The sequence below is a fragment of the Ranitomeya imitator genome, chromosome 2, assembly GCF_032444005.1.
Source record: "Ranitomeya imitator isolate aRanImi1 chromosome 2, aRanImi1.pri, whole genome shotgun sequence".
NCBI lineage: Eukaryota > Metazoa > Chordata > Amphibia > Anura > Dendrobatidae > Ranitomeya > Ranitomeya imitator.
Genome location: NC_091283.1, coordinates 431190337 through 431204772, shown reverse-complemented (window position 1 = coordinate 431204772; position 14436 = coordinate 431190337).

The window sequence follows — 14436 nt, the reverse complement described above, 5'->3', positions numbered from 1 at the left end:
GGATGAAACTGAAATGTAGAAGGTAGAGAATAGATATTAGAAAAAACTTTTTGACAGTGAGGGTGATCAATGAGTGGAACAGGCTGCCACGAGAGGTGGTGAGTTCTCCTTCAATGGAAGTCTTCAAACAGAGGCTGGACAAACATCTGTCTGAGATGGTTTAGTGAATCCTGCATTGAGCAGGGGGTTGGACAAAATGGAGGTCCCTTCCAATTGTAACATTCTATGATTCTATGAATAAGTGGTGAGGGAAGGGTTACAAAGATTAACTGGACTGTCTGGCATGTGACACCTAGTCCTTTAGTGATAATCTCCTGCTGATAAATCACTGAGTGTATTGCAACTACAGCAACCTGCTGAGCAAGTGACTGATCCCTGGCATTAGGGCCAGTTTTAGACAAAATGGTGCCATGGGCAAAAGTTGAACTTGGGGCCCCAAATGCTAATATGTTGCACCAGCAAACAAACATTTAGGTTGCATTTACATGCGGTGAGTTCAAGCAGTTAAATGAGCATGATTGTAAATATTCAAGTTGCTTTGTGCTTGTTTACCAGCCTATTTACACAGGTTGACGAAGAATGATGGACACAGAACAATCAATAGTACATGCATATCTGCAGTGTACACCGGGTGATGTGCTGCCGAGAACATGGATTTTTGTTCTGGCATAAACAATCCAATCAGCCAATGAATGAGCAGCATTTTACTAGTATGTTGGGTGATTTTTACACATATGAACTCTTGTCTGCACTACTGGTATTTATAAATGTGGATATACTACATACACACAGTATGTGACACACATAATGCATGATACATACAATGCAGGATACACACATTGCATGACACATACACAATGCATGATACACACACAATGCATAACACACTCAATGAATTACTGACTTACACACGCACACTATAGAATAATTACCAGTCTGTCTCTTCTTCAGTTCTTCTAGACTCCCCCATGGTACAGGACCTGTCATGATGTAACACTGGTAATTGAATGCAGCGACACAGAGGCACAGAGCAAGGGTTAACAGGGGAAAATGATCTTTTGATTTAATCGTTACAGAGGTAAAGCTCCTTGCAGGGAGCAACAGGGAATAAATCAGATTAATGCTAGGGATTACACAGGGAAAGAGCAACTTAAAGTGGCAGTTTATGTATAAGTCAATTTCGCTTAGCGTGACTCGGGTGCCTGTTTCTTCTGGGTGGAATGCTGGCTGCCGGCTGGGTTCTTCCGGCTTCCCCACCTAACAAGTCGGTCTCACTTCTGGTGGCAGCGGGCGGTCACCGGTCTGCCCTGCTGAGCCCCTAGTCCGTTATGCTGCTCTGCACCCAAGAGTATTCTATAGCAGTCTCCTACTCGGTGTGCACTGCTCCCCACGCCCAATGTCGTCCTAGGTTCCTTACTGCACCTGACCTTTAATGTTGCTGCGTGGTCTATCCTGACTCGCGTCGCTGCGTTGGTCCTCACTGTCTCTTCTCTCTGGCAGGAACCCCCTCTCTCCCCGCGCAAGCCCTCTTATCCTCTCTTATCCACACCCCTCTCTACCTAGATCAAGGGTCTGCGCTGTTCTCAATCTCCTTCCCCCTGCAACAGTAGGCTCGGCCCCAGCAGTTCCGGACCTGGTGCCCTGTTAGCACCCACAGCCCAGTCTTCTCCCCTACAGTGACATCATGATAACATGACCGTGATGTCACCACAGGTCCAGAAGCTGTATCAGCATCAGAACCTAGACTGATAATGCAGAACTGTTATTATCAATGTAATTTCTGTTGTATACGCTGAGGGCCCCTGAAGAGGCAGGGGGCCCCAGGCAATTGCCGAATTTGACACCCCCCTCCCAATGCCGACTCTGTCTGGAATCAGGCTCTCTTCCCGTACATTATGCTGTTCTCAGATTAAATAGCAGAAACCTGCTGACGGATTTCTTTTAATAGTGGTGTTGTGTACTTCAGTCTTAATTAATTCTTACAACTGCTGTGCACCTCTGCTAGAAATGTTTCTCCATCCAAAGTCTAGCATACATTTCTGGCAGCTCCAGTGGTGTGAATTATAAATTTTCTGGGCGCGCTCTGCCATGCCTTGTCTCATCCCAGCTCCACACACGTTGGTGTTGCTAGTTGGCATTACCATACAAAAAAACAAAAGTTGAAAAATATTGCAGATCATCACTTTGCACAAAACTTTTGCAACATTTCAAGGTGTTTTATGCCAGGATTCTGATGAAAACAAACTGATAAATCAGCCCCTCTCTCAGGGCTGTACACTCCATTATTTGCAGGCACTTTAACAGGAGATTTCTAGGTAGAAATAACATTAATTACAGGACTACAATTCCCTGCACTCTTGGCCATCATATTTCAGCACCAGTTTAGACATTTTCTTATTATTATTCTCTCTGTAAAATGTTCAGTTGTTCGCATATTGCAGATTAAAGAGAATCTGTCTGAATCATTTTACCACAGAAATTGAGCTTTGAAGCCAAGTGCAAGATAGGCTGGAAGTGCCTTGGTTTTGTTTTTTCGATGCACTCAGAGAGTATTGACAAGCTCCCATTGCCCTTTCAGGCTAATTTGTATGTGACTGCTCGATTTCTCAGCTCAGGCACATTGGATTGGTACAAAATAGGCATGATTTTTAGTGTTGTGCAAGGACATTGTAAAGACATAGCATTATTTTCTGTAGTAAAATTGTCCCAGCAGATTCCCTTTAAGTGACAGGGACAATAAAACATTTCTGATACGGTTTATAATGAGCTTTTCCGTTTATAATTTTTTTTCAAGATCTCTGCTTGCTGTCAATAATAATTTTTGCAAAGAAAAAAGAAAAAAAGCCAGCTCACCATATCCAGCAGAGCACGGAACCAAGTCCTGACACGATGCGAACCAATGGAAAAAAAAAAAACACGATGTTCCAGCTCCAAAAGGTAAAATAAACAAACTTTATTGGGAAAATATAAAAACATGAAAAATCATGAGCTCCATGAAGAAAACACCATGACCTGCGTGAGTTTGGCTACGCGTTTCGACCGGAAAGGTCTTTGACAAAGACCTTTCCGGACGAAACGCATAGCCAAACTCATGCAGGTCATGGTGTTTTCTTCATGGAGCTCATGATTTTTCATGTTTTTATATTTTCCCAATAAAGTTTGTTTATTTTACCTTTTGGAGCTGGAACATCGTGGGTTTTTTTTTTCCAATAATAATTTTTGTTCGCATTGGAAAACTGAGCCCAAAATGTTTACAGATTTCCAGGGGTGTATGAACATACAACTTTTTTATGGTATAATGAAAATAGTCTCTTCAGAGAGGAAGAGGACTAAGACTCTAGTACCACCTATGGAAGTAGCAATCCTAAAAGTCAATGTCGACCCTTTAACGAGCCTTGTCACATGACTTAGGATAAAAGCCAAACCAGAATCTCAATTTGCAGAACACTGTGTTTCAGAGTACTACCCCTCGTCAGTGCAAAGTGTGAGATCTGGTTTGGCAGTGTGAGAGGTGTCTGACCGTGATCCAAGTAGTAACGTTTCTCCTTGCAGAGAGTGACATGGTAAGCATGCCAAGATGAGAAGACTAAAAGCTGCAATTCTCCTCTGGGAAATATGCAAATAATCTCTTCAGAGAGGAAGAGGACTAGAACTCTAGTGCCACATACTGGAAGTAGCAATCCTAAAAGTCAATGTCGACCCTTTAATGAGCCTTGTCAAATGACTTAGGATATAAGCCAAACCAGAATCTCAATTTGCAGACACTGTATTTCGGGGTACTGCCCCTCGTCAATGCAAAGTGTGAGATCTGGTTTGGCTGTGGTGGTTTTGTTAACCAGCAGAAGAAAAGATGATGGCTGGGGGCAGATGTTTATAGCCTGGGAAGGGGGTAATATCCTTGGAGCTTCCCAGGCTCTTAATATCAGCTCACTGCTGTATAATTAGCCTTTACTGGCTATTAAAATGGGGGACCCCCCCAAAAAATGATGTGGAGTCCCACTATAATAACCAGCAAAGGATATGCAGACAGCTGCAGGCTGATATTGATAGCCTATGAAGGGGCTATGGATACTGGGCCCCCAGGCTAAAAACATCAGCTCTCAGATGCCCCAGAAATGGTGCATCTCTAAGATGCACCAATTCTGGCACTTAGCCTCGCTCTACTCACTTGCCCTGTAGCGGTGGCAAGTGGGGTAATAGTTGGGGGGCTGATGTCACCTTTGTATTGTCATATGACATCAAGCCACAAGGTTAGTAATGGAGAGGCATCAATAAGATGCCCCATTACTAACCCCATAGTCACATTGTATGAAAACACAGACACCCTGAATAAAGTCCTTTAATTGAAAGAATGACACAGACTCCTTTAATAATCTAAATTATGACATTGGCAATTCCCCAATGCCCTCGTCATCTGCAAAGCAGTTAATTTTTAGCTGTATTTCCCATCAAATGAACCCGCATATTAGTGGTAAGAGTTTGCTTCTTAACATGTAACCACAGATAAGAAGATTTTAGACAGGCATTCAGCTCTTCCACTGGTGTTGCTCCCTTAAGAACAGGTAATGTCTGGCAGAAGTCACCTGCAAAAATAACAACAATTCCCCCATTAAACGATCAGTTCCCCGCAGATCTTTCAAGGTGCAATCAAGGGCCTCGACCGCTTTCTTGTGCGCCGTGGTACATTCATCCCAAACAATTACTTTGCAAGTTTGTAATACCTTAGCTTTCCCAGAGCCCTTAGTGATATTACAGACAGGAGTTTCTGACAGCGCTAGATTAAAGGGCAATCCTAGTGCTGAATGAGCCGTGCACCCTTCATCTAAAAAAGTGGCCGCAATCCTAAATGATGCAACAACCCAGGCAATGTCTTTGTTTGAGCAAATTTCTGCAAGCAGCAAATTAATTAAAAATGTTTTACCAGTAGCTCCTGATGCATCTAGGAAAAATAGTCCCCCATTTCCACTGGAAATCTGAGCCATAATTGCCATATAGGCCGATCTTTGGTCATCAACCAAAAGAGGCTTATTTAATATGACAAATTCTTTACATTTTTCCAAATCATAGCTTTTTTCTTGTAGAATATCTTTGTTCATAATATCAAAGTTTGGTCGATTTGGTGCTGGTAAACCTAATTCTATTACAGTTTTACTATTGATAGATATGCACCTTTCTTCTAACATCAAGAGGGCTTTGTTGAATATGTTAACAGTGAAATTTAAGTCTAAAGGTACCGTTACACTAAACGACTTACCAATGATCACGACCAGCGATACGACCTGGTCGTGATCGTTGGTAAGTCGTTGTGTGGTCGCTGGGGAGCTGTCACACAGACAGCTCTCTGCAGCGACCAACGATCAGGGGAACGACTTCAGCATAGTTGAAACTGTCTTCAACGATGTCGAAGTCCCCGGGTAACCAGGGTAAACATCGGGTTACTAAGTGCAGGGCTGCGCTTAGTAACCCAATATTTACCCTGGTTACCATTGTAAAAGTAAAAAAAAAAAAAGAAAAACAGTACATACTCACATTCCGATGTCTGTCACGTCCCCCGCCGTCAGCTTCCCGCACTGACTGTGTCAGCGCCAGCTGTAAAGCAGAGCACAGCGGTGACATCACCGCTGTGCTCTGCTTTACGGCCGGCGCTGACAGTCAGTGTAGGGAAGCTGACGGCGGGGGACGTGACAGACATCGGAATGTGAGTATGTACTGTTTTTTTTTTTTTAACTTTTACAATGGTAACCAGGGTAAATATCGGGTTACTAAGCGCGGCCCTGCGCTTAGTAACCCGATATTTACCCTGGTTACAAGTGAACACATCGCTGGATCGGCATTACACACGCCGATCCAGCGATGACAGCGGGTGATCAGTGACCAAAAAAAGGTCTTGATCATTCCCCAGCGACCAACGATCTCCCAGCAGGGGCCTGATTGTTGGTCGCTGTCACACATAACGAGATCGTTAGCGGGATCGTTGCTACGTCACAAAAAGCGTGACGTTGCAACGATATCGTTAACGAAATCGTTATGTGTAAAGGTACCTTAAGTCTGGATTAACTCTCCTTTGCACTCTACGAATATCTTCACTAAGATATTCTTTGTATTTGTCCCAAAGTGCACAGGGATTGGAAGGTGCACAGGTTGTAATTATTATAGCAAACAGGCCTCTTAGTTGAGGTGGAAAGTGAGTGAGAGATGCTTCCTGCAATGTCATGTCCCAGTGTTGATCGTCTTTCATCAGACCACGCTTTTGGCATGCTTCCCTGTAAGTTTGACACAGCTCTCCATCAACTATTTTCAAATCTGCGAAAGATGTTGGCCCATGGACAGTGCGAAGCAGTAATTGGAGGTAGTAAGACTCTGCGTTGTTTGGATGCACTATATACACACGTATAAGAGCATCACTGGAACGTCCGTCCCATTCTGGGACCCTTGCACCTTGTTTCTTCTTGCAAAATACTTTTCTCAATTTATTCCATGTATAATATTTTGGAACATCTGAATATAATAAACTCCTTGCAAATGGATCTGCTTGACATAGGAGAAAGAAGGCTGTTGATGTTGTATTGGGTGGTCGAGCAACACTTTCCTCTGCATTATTGGGAGTAAAATAAACTCGTCAATTTTCAAGATGGACACTGAGATAGACTACAGTCGGATGTCTTTCCATGGATGGGAAAATGTAGTAATCGCCATACAGCTTCATTACTACTTATGTACCTTCCCTTCTGATACTGTCTGTAAAGCGCTGCGGAATATGTTAGCGCTATATAAAAATAAAGATTATTATACAGCATAATCTCATCAGATGCAATTTTTGGATTCTCTAGCTGGAAAACTGCCATATTACTGCCCTTGTTTACATATTTGCAAATGTATTTAATTGACTTAACAGCATTACAATATTCTACACTAATGTGCACATCAAACACTTTTGAAAGCAGTGGAGAGTAAGGTACAACCCATCAAATATCTATTTCAATATTTGTGTTTTGGTTAACCCTTTTTAATCTGATTGTTGCAGTATATCCTCCCTGTTCAGGTTTCAGTCTTCTCTAAAGAGGATAACCATCATCTCCTGTTTGTGTTTCTACAGTCAAGTTGCGAGGATACTTTAAAGTACATTTTCCTTCCTTCTAAAATGGAGATCTTGGGTTAAGTGGCCCACATGGGCCATGGATCATATTTTTAAAAATAGTTTCAAAAAGAACAAGGTCATCTCCTGGATTTGGAAGCTGAGCAGAATTAACACTATCAATTTGATCAGGGCGTATCTTATCCTTTAGCCATATCAGTAAATGAGCATGTGGAAGACCTCTTTTTTGCCACTCAATTGAATACATCCAACACTGACTTTCACCAAAAATTTAACACTTTGTAATTACGTCCATGAGCTTGATCAGTTTTTGTTTAAAAACCCTTGCTGTTAAATCATGTCGATCAGAGGAGCCCTGAACATTCAGCAGCTCTTCCCTTATCTCTGGCCAAGTTGGATTACATGTAACTGTAATAAACAAATCAGGACGACCATGTATCCAAACATATGTCATGGCGTCCTGAGCATACTAATGCATATGTCTGGGACTTCCAGTAAATGTAGCCGGTAATATAAACATACGCCCAATGTCAGCCACGCTGCTATCATTAGCAACAAGATCCCTTAAATTAATGTATTCATTCACTCTATGTTTTGTTGGTTCAATTGTATGTACAAAAGACGCCACTTTCCACCTTGGCATACATATCAACTATAAATTGATGAAAAAGTTGCCTACATTGTAAAATATGGTTAGAATACCCATGTCTGATCATTATTTGGTAGGCATAAAAGTCTATAGCAGATGTTTTTTATTGGTTGACCTAGCAGTCTTGGGAACAGTCTGGATTAGATTAAAGTGATAGCCATCTTGGCCATTCCAAAATATTATCGTTAAAGGCCCCGTCACACATAGCGACGCTTAAGCGATCCTGACAACGATACGACCTGTCAGGGATCGTTGCTGCGTCGCTATGTGGTCGCTGGTGAGATGTCACACAGTGCGATCTTCCCAACGACGCAGCAGCGATGCGGCGACCTGTAGCGACCTGTAGCGACCTGTACAACGATGCTATTTCATGACGATTCAATGGGACGTCCTGTCAACGAGGTCGTTGGTAAGGTGTCAAACACAGCGATGTGTGCTACCCAGCGGGACCTCAACGATCAAAAAACGGTCCAGGCCATTCCGACACGACCAGCGATCTCACAGCAGGGGCCTGATCGCTGCTACGTGTCACACATAGCGAGATCGCTACTGAGGTCGCTCTTGCGTCACAAAACTTGTGACTCAGCAGCGATCTTGCTAGCGATCTCGCTATGTGTGACGGGGGCTTAATTGCAGAGCATCATATGAGCTATGTGTTTCTGCAATGCGTTGAAGATTGTCGCTTTGTCGCTGAATAATTATATCTCGGCTTTGAAAGGCCATTACAAGAGCTACTTCGTTAATAGTGGGAGAATTAAATCGGCTTTTTATGCTCGCCAACCGGTGTCTTGTCTGCTCTTATTACAACTTGATATTCATCACTTGGTATTCTTTCTAATGCTATTTTGAAAAGGTTTATTAACTAATTGTGCTGATGGAAAAATCTTTGCAAATTCAACACAATATCTATTTTTGTCTCAAGTATAGCTTCACAATGTCTATCAGCTTGAATTTGTTTGTCTCTCAAAAAATACATATGTAAAAACTTTCATCTTCATTTGCTACATGAAGCATTGAACCGATTTTGTGATATATTTGGCCCTGGACTTTTAAAGTTGGCATAAATCCTGCTTTCTGGAGTACAGCTGTTGTACCAATGGATGTCATCTGAAAAGATAAATTGTATCTCCTAATATTTTGCAGAAAATGCTTGGACTCAGGAGTTGTTCCTGACATGTATGAAAGAAGTGGTTCAGGAGGTAAATCTAAGGGTGGCAAACTGACTTTGCCATTTAAGCCTCACATACCAGGTGATTCCAAGTTAAACTTCTTTGCTTGACAATGTTTGCATATTATGTCCATTTTGCCAATTATGACTTTCTGATGCGACCTATAGTCTTGAATTGGGTCGTAGTGAAATGCTTCCAAACTCAAATCAGCCTGCCGACATCTTTGCGCATGTTGCATATGTCATATGCGGTCATTTTCACAATGTTCATCCTTTTGTTCAGATGTGTCCATATTCCTTGCTTCAGTTTGCCTTATCCGATTCTTGTGAAGACGACATTCCCGTTGCTCTGATGTCTCAGCTGCCTTACATTTAGCCTGTCTCATCCATTTCTTTTCAAGCCACAAGTCACGTTGTTCGCTTGTCTCAGCTCTTTGACACAATTTTGCTTTCTTAGCTTTTGGTCGAACTTGCCCACTAGATGGTCGTTTTTTGGGCGGCATTTTAAAAAACAGTCCTATTATGACCCTTTAGTATTCACCTGACACTGATAAGAGATGTAATACGATGAATAGTAAATACAGAGCAACCCCCACACAGTATTACTATGACCTGAAGGAGCTCACATCTCAGTAATATAAACCACCTCACGGGGAGACTTGTCTAGTTGCATATAGCAACCAATCAGAGCTCAGCTTTCATTTTACCTCAGCAGCTTCAGTGATGAAAGCTCCCTGTATAGTAAGCAATAATGACAATCTTACTATGAAAAATATTTAGAATTGAGAGTCCTCAGTGGTTGATAACTTTTAATGGCTAACTGAAAAGAGGGTAACAAATTGCAAGCTTTCGAGACTACACGGGCCTCTTCATCAGGCATAGACTAAAAGAAATTCTGAAGAATCACATATTTATGCACAACATAGTATAGAAAAAAAAAAAAGGGGGAAAAAAACCATGAATAAGCCCGGTGACATGAAGCAGAATTACCATGGGTGATAAACAGTTACGTCCATAAATATTGGGCCAATTCTTAGATAAGGATTGTTTAATTGTCCTGTGATTAAGGTCTCTGTTGTGATGACCCCACATGGTCTGATGGGCAAGTTCCTTAGTTGATGTAACAAGACATAAATACGTGTGGCACATTCATTCCTGCAGTTAGAGTGTCAAAGGTCGTCATCAGTTTATATTCCCAGATTCTCCTGTCTTTCTGCGATTTGAAGTTACCTTTTAATACAAGTAATTTCATGTCCATAATGTTATGATTTGGGAGACAGAAATGTATTGCCACAGGTATATCCATTCTTTTTTCTCTTATTGTATGGCGGTGAGAGTTCATCCTTGTTCTCAGTTTCTGCCCTGTCTCTCCCACATACAGACCCCCAGTTGGACATTTAGTACAAATAATTAGGTACACCACATTAGAAGTGACGCAGCTGAAAGTACCTGGTATCTTGTAGTCCTGATGTGAATAGGGGATCTTTATCTTGTCCGTGGTCATTATAAATGGACAGGTTTTACATTTTTTCTGGTTGCAAGGAAAGGTACCTGCAGCTGTTGGAGAGGACAGGGAGCTCTTGACAGTGATGCTTCTTAGATTTGGGGGCTGCCTAAAACACAGTAGTGGGGGGTCTCGAAAAATGGATTGTAAGCGGGCATCTTTTTGCAGTAAAGGTTGTAATTTCCGTGCAGCTCCCCTTAGCACCTCCAGATTTGGATTGTAGGTAACTACTAGAGGTACCCGGTTATTTTCTTCTTTAGTTTTGTAATGTAGCAGGTGATTCCTTGATATTCTAGTTGCTCTTGTAATCTGATTTTCAATTGTTCTTGGATGGTAGCCCTGATTCAAAAAGGTCTTTCTGAGGCGACCCAGGTGTTCATCTCTATCCATTGGGTTGGAACATATACGATTATATCTGATGGCTTGGCTGTAGACAATAGAGTTTTTTGTGTTTTGGATGGAAACTGTCCCATTTAAAGTATGTTTTTTTCCCCTCTTTTTTTTTCTATACTATGTTGTGCATAAATATGTGATTCTTCAGAATTTCTCTTAGTCTATGCCTGATGAAGAGGCCTGTGTAGTCTCGAAAGCTTGCAATTTGTTACCATCTTTTCAGTTAGCCATTAAAAGGTATCAACCACTAAGGACTCTCAATTCTAAATATTTTTCTACTGACGAACACGGTAACAAGATATATTTCTTTCCTGTAATCTTACTATGAGGCATTTTTCACCTGACCAATATTGCTGCTCAGTAAGATTCATCCATGTGCTTAGGGTGCAACCATCTCAGTGTGTTTGCATGCGTGTGTGGTCCTTGCGTGTGTGTGGTGTGTGCATGTGGTATTTATGGGGTGGTGTTGTGGTATTTGTGGGGTGGTGTTTGTGTTGTGTGTGTCTAGAGTGGTCTGGTGTTTGTGGCATTTGTGTGGTGTTGTGCTTGTGGGTTGCTGTATGTGTGCTGTCTGTATGATGCTTGTATGGTGTTTATGAAATGTTTGTGTGTTGTGTGTAGTGGTGCAGCCCTTTTAGCAGTGACTCTTTGGCGCTGTCACTATAATCCGTCCCTGTCAGTCACAACTGTTCTTTTCCCCTCAGCACTTTTACTTTCACCTTCACATTTCTCCATTATATGTATAGGGCCTAACTTCGGGGGCCCCAATCTCTTGACGGGGGGACGCTAGCAAGATGTAACATGTGCAGTATTCTGCTTCTGTGGGTGGAGAGGGGGCATGCCAAATTTCACCCAAATCGGGTGAGAACTGTGGATTTGTATGGAGCGGGCTACTACAGATTTTGAGTTTTATATACGAGTGGCCCGATTCTAACGCATCAGGTTTTCTAGAATATGTATGTATGTACGTCGTGCTTAGCACAACCACGTAGTATATAGCACAGTCACGAAGTATATAACAAAGCCACGTAGTATATAACACAGCAAAGTAGTATATACCACAGCCACGTAATATATAGCACAGCCTCATATTATATAGCACAGCCACATAGTATATAGCACAGCCACATAGTATATAGCACAGCCACATAGTATATAGCAGCCACATAGTATATAGCAGCCACATACTATAGGCAGCATCAGTAGTAAAAAGTTGGTCCGGGATGGGGCGACACACTGGTGCTGACTGGAGGGGAGTAGGGAGGGGGCACTGACTGGAGGAGAGTAGGGAGGGGCCAATTCGTGGCCGGACTAAGCCTGGCGTTGATTGGTTGTGGCCTGCCGGCCGCGACCGAGCAGCAACGCAGGATTTCTGTTACAGACAGACAGACAAACAGACGGAAGTACCCCTTAGATGATTATATAGATAGATTTAACATAAAATTAAAGGCCGAATGCAGTTTCTGCAATGGGTCTGTAAAAACTGATGCTACATGCAAGGTATTTGCATGACCCCCGTTTTTTAAATGTTTCTGTAAACTAGAACATTGACTTGATTTAGTCCATGTGCTGTTCCTATGCTACCCCTTTTGGATAAGTACAGCACACAGACATGTGTGCTCATCTGAATGAAACATAATGTTGACTGGTTTTTAATGATCATAATGAGCCAATCAATGCCTCGAAGACAAGTTAGTAATGCAATAAGTGAGTTTAAATGATAAAATTAGAGGTAAAGTGTTAAAACTGGTAATAAAATAACAAAATGACTTAGTTTAGCAAAGAAGAAAGAAGGAGGTGGTTGCGGGATCTTTTTGAAGGTGTCATTTAATGCATTGATTTCTTCAATAATTAATTGTGTTTTTCTGTTCCAATACAATGGATTTTACACTTGAAACTTGACGAGATGAACATTGGATTTCACCTCCCCGTGGGATGTGCTGATGCTAGTACCGGCTGAACCATCAGTTTGTCCGCACAGAAATCCCATTTAGGTTAGTAATATTTTGCTCCTGCTTCCATTACTAGATGATACTTTACAGAGATTCATGCTAATGAGAGCATGGCATGATCATAAATATAGATGAGAGAATAAATTTGAGTGGAATTGAATTCTACTCGAATTTTACAAACATCCGTATTCTCAAAATGGAGATATTATTGTGTATTTGCTTCTGCATAGCCACTATTTTTCTGAATCGTAAAAGGACATCGAAATGTACATCTGCGGATAGGCGTTGCTCGCTGTTAAATCCCTGGGTGCCTCATGCTAGGCCAGGACTTCTGGTTTTCATGAGGCCAGGGAGGGTTCTGCGCATGCACAAACACATTACTTCATGATGCTGTGACCTTTCACACGCTTGGAGAACAAGCACTCCTCCTAAGTATGGCAGAGTCAGCTGAGATGGCCAACAACCATGTAATTTGTATAGCCAACCTTACTTTCTCTGACACCCTATTCTGCTGATGTGCTACCCCAGACAATCAATTTAATTAATGTGTTCACAGTTTTAAGCGTGCCCTGAAAATACAGTGAAGAAGAAATGTAACATAGTGACATAGTTGTCAAGGCCAAAAAAAGACATTTGTCCATCCAGTTCAGCCTATAGTCCATCAGAATAAATCCCCAGATCTACGTCCTTCTAAAGAACCTAATAACTGTAAGATACAATATTGTTACCCTGCAGGAAGACATCCAGGCCTCTCTTGAACCCCTCAACTGAGTTAGCCATCACCACCTCCTCAGACAAGGAATTCCAGATTCTCATTACCCTAACAGTAAAGAATCCTCTTTTATGTTGGTGTAAAAACCTTCTCTCCTCCAGACGCAGAGAATGCCCCCTTGTGTCCGTCACCTTCCTTGGTACAAACAGATCCTCCTAGAGATATTTGTATTGTCCCCTTATATACTTATACATGGCTATTAGATTGCCCCTCAGTCGTCTTTTTTCTAGACTAAATAATCATTATTTTGCTAATGTCTCTGGGTATTGTAGTTCCCCCATCCACTTTATTAATTTTGTTGCCCTCATTTGTACTCGCTCTAGTTCCATTATATCCTTCCTGAGCACCGGTGCCCAAAACTGGACATAGTACTCCATGTGCAGTCTAACCAGAGATTTGTACAGAGGCAGTATAATGCTCTCATCATGTGTATCCAGACCTCTTTTAATGCATCCCATGATCCTGTTTGCCTTGACAGTCGCGGCCTGGCACTGGCTGCTCCAGATCTCTTTTAATGCATCCCATGATCCTGTTTGCCTTGACAGTCGCGGCCTGGCACTGGCTGCTCCAGGTAAGTTTATCATTAACAAGGATCCCCAAGTCTTTCTCCATAACAGATTTACCCAGTGGTTTCCCATTCAGTGTGTAATGGTGATATTGATTCCTTCTTCCCATGTGTACAACCTTACATTTATCATTGTTAAACTGCATCTGCCACCTTTTGGCCCAAGTTTCCAACTTATCCAGATCCATCTGTAACAGAATACTATCTTCTCTTGTATTGACTGCTTTACATAGTTTTGTATCATCTGCAAATATCGATATTTTACTGCGTAAACTTTCTACCAGATCGTTAATAAATATGTTGAAGAGAACAGGTCCCAACACCGACCCCTGCGGTA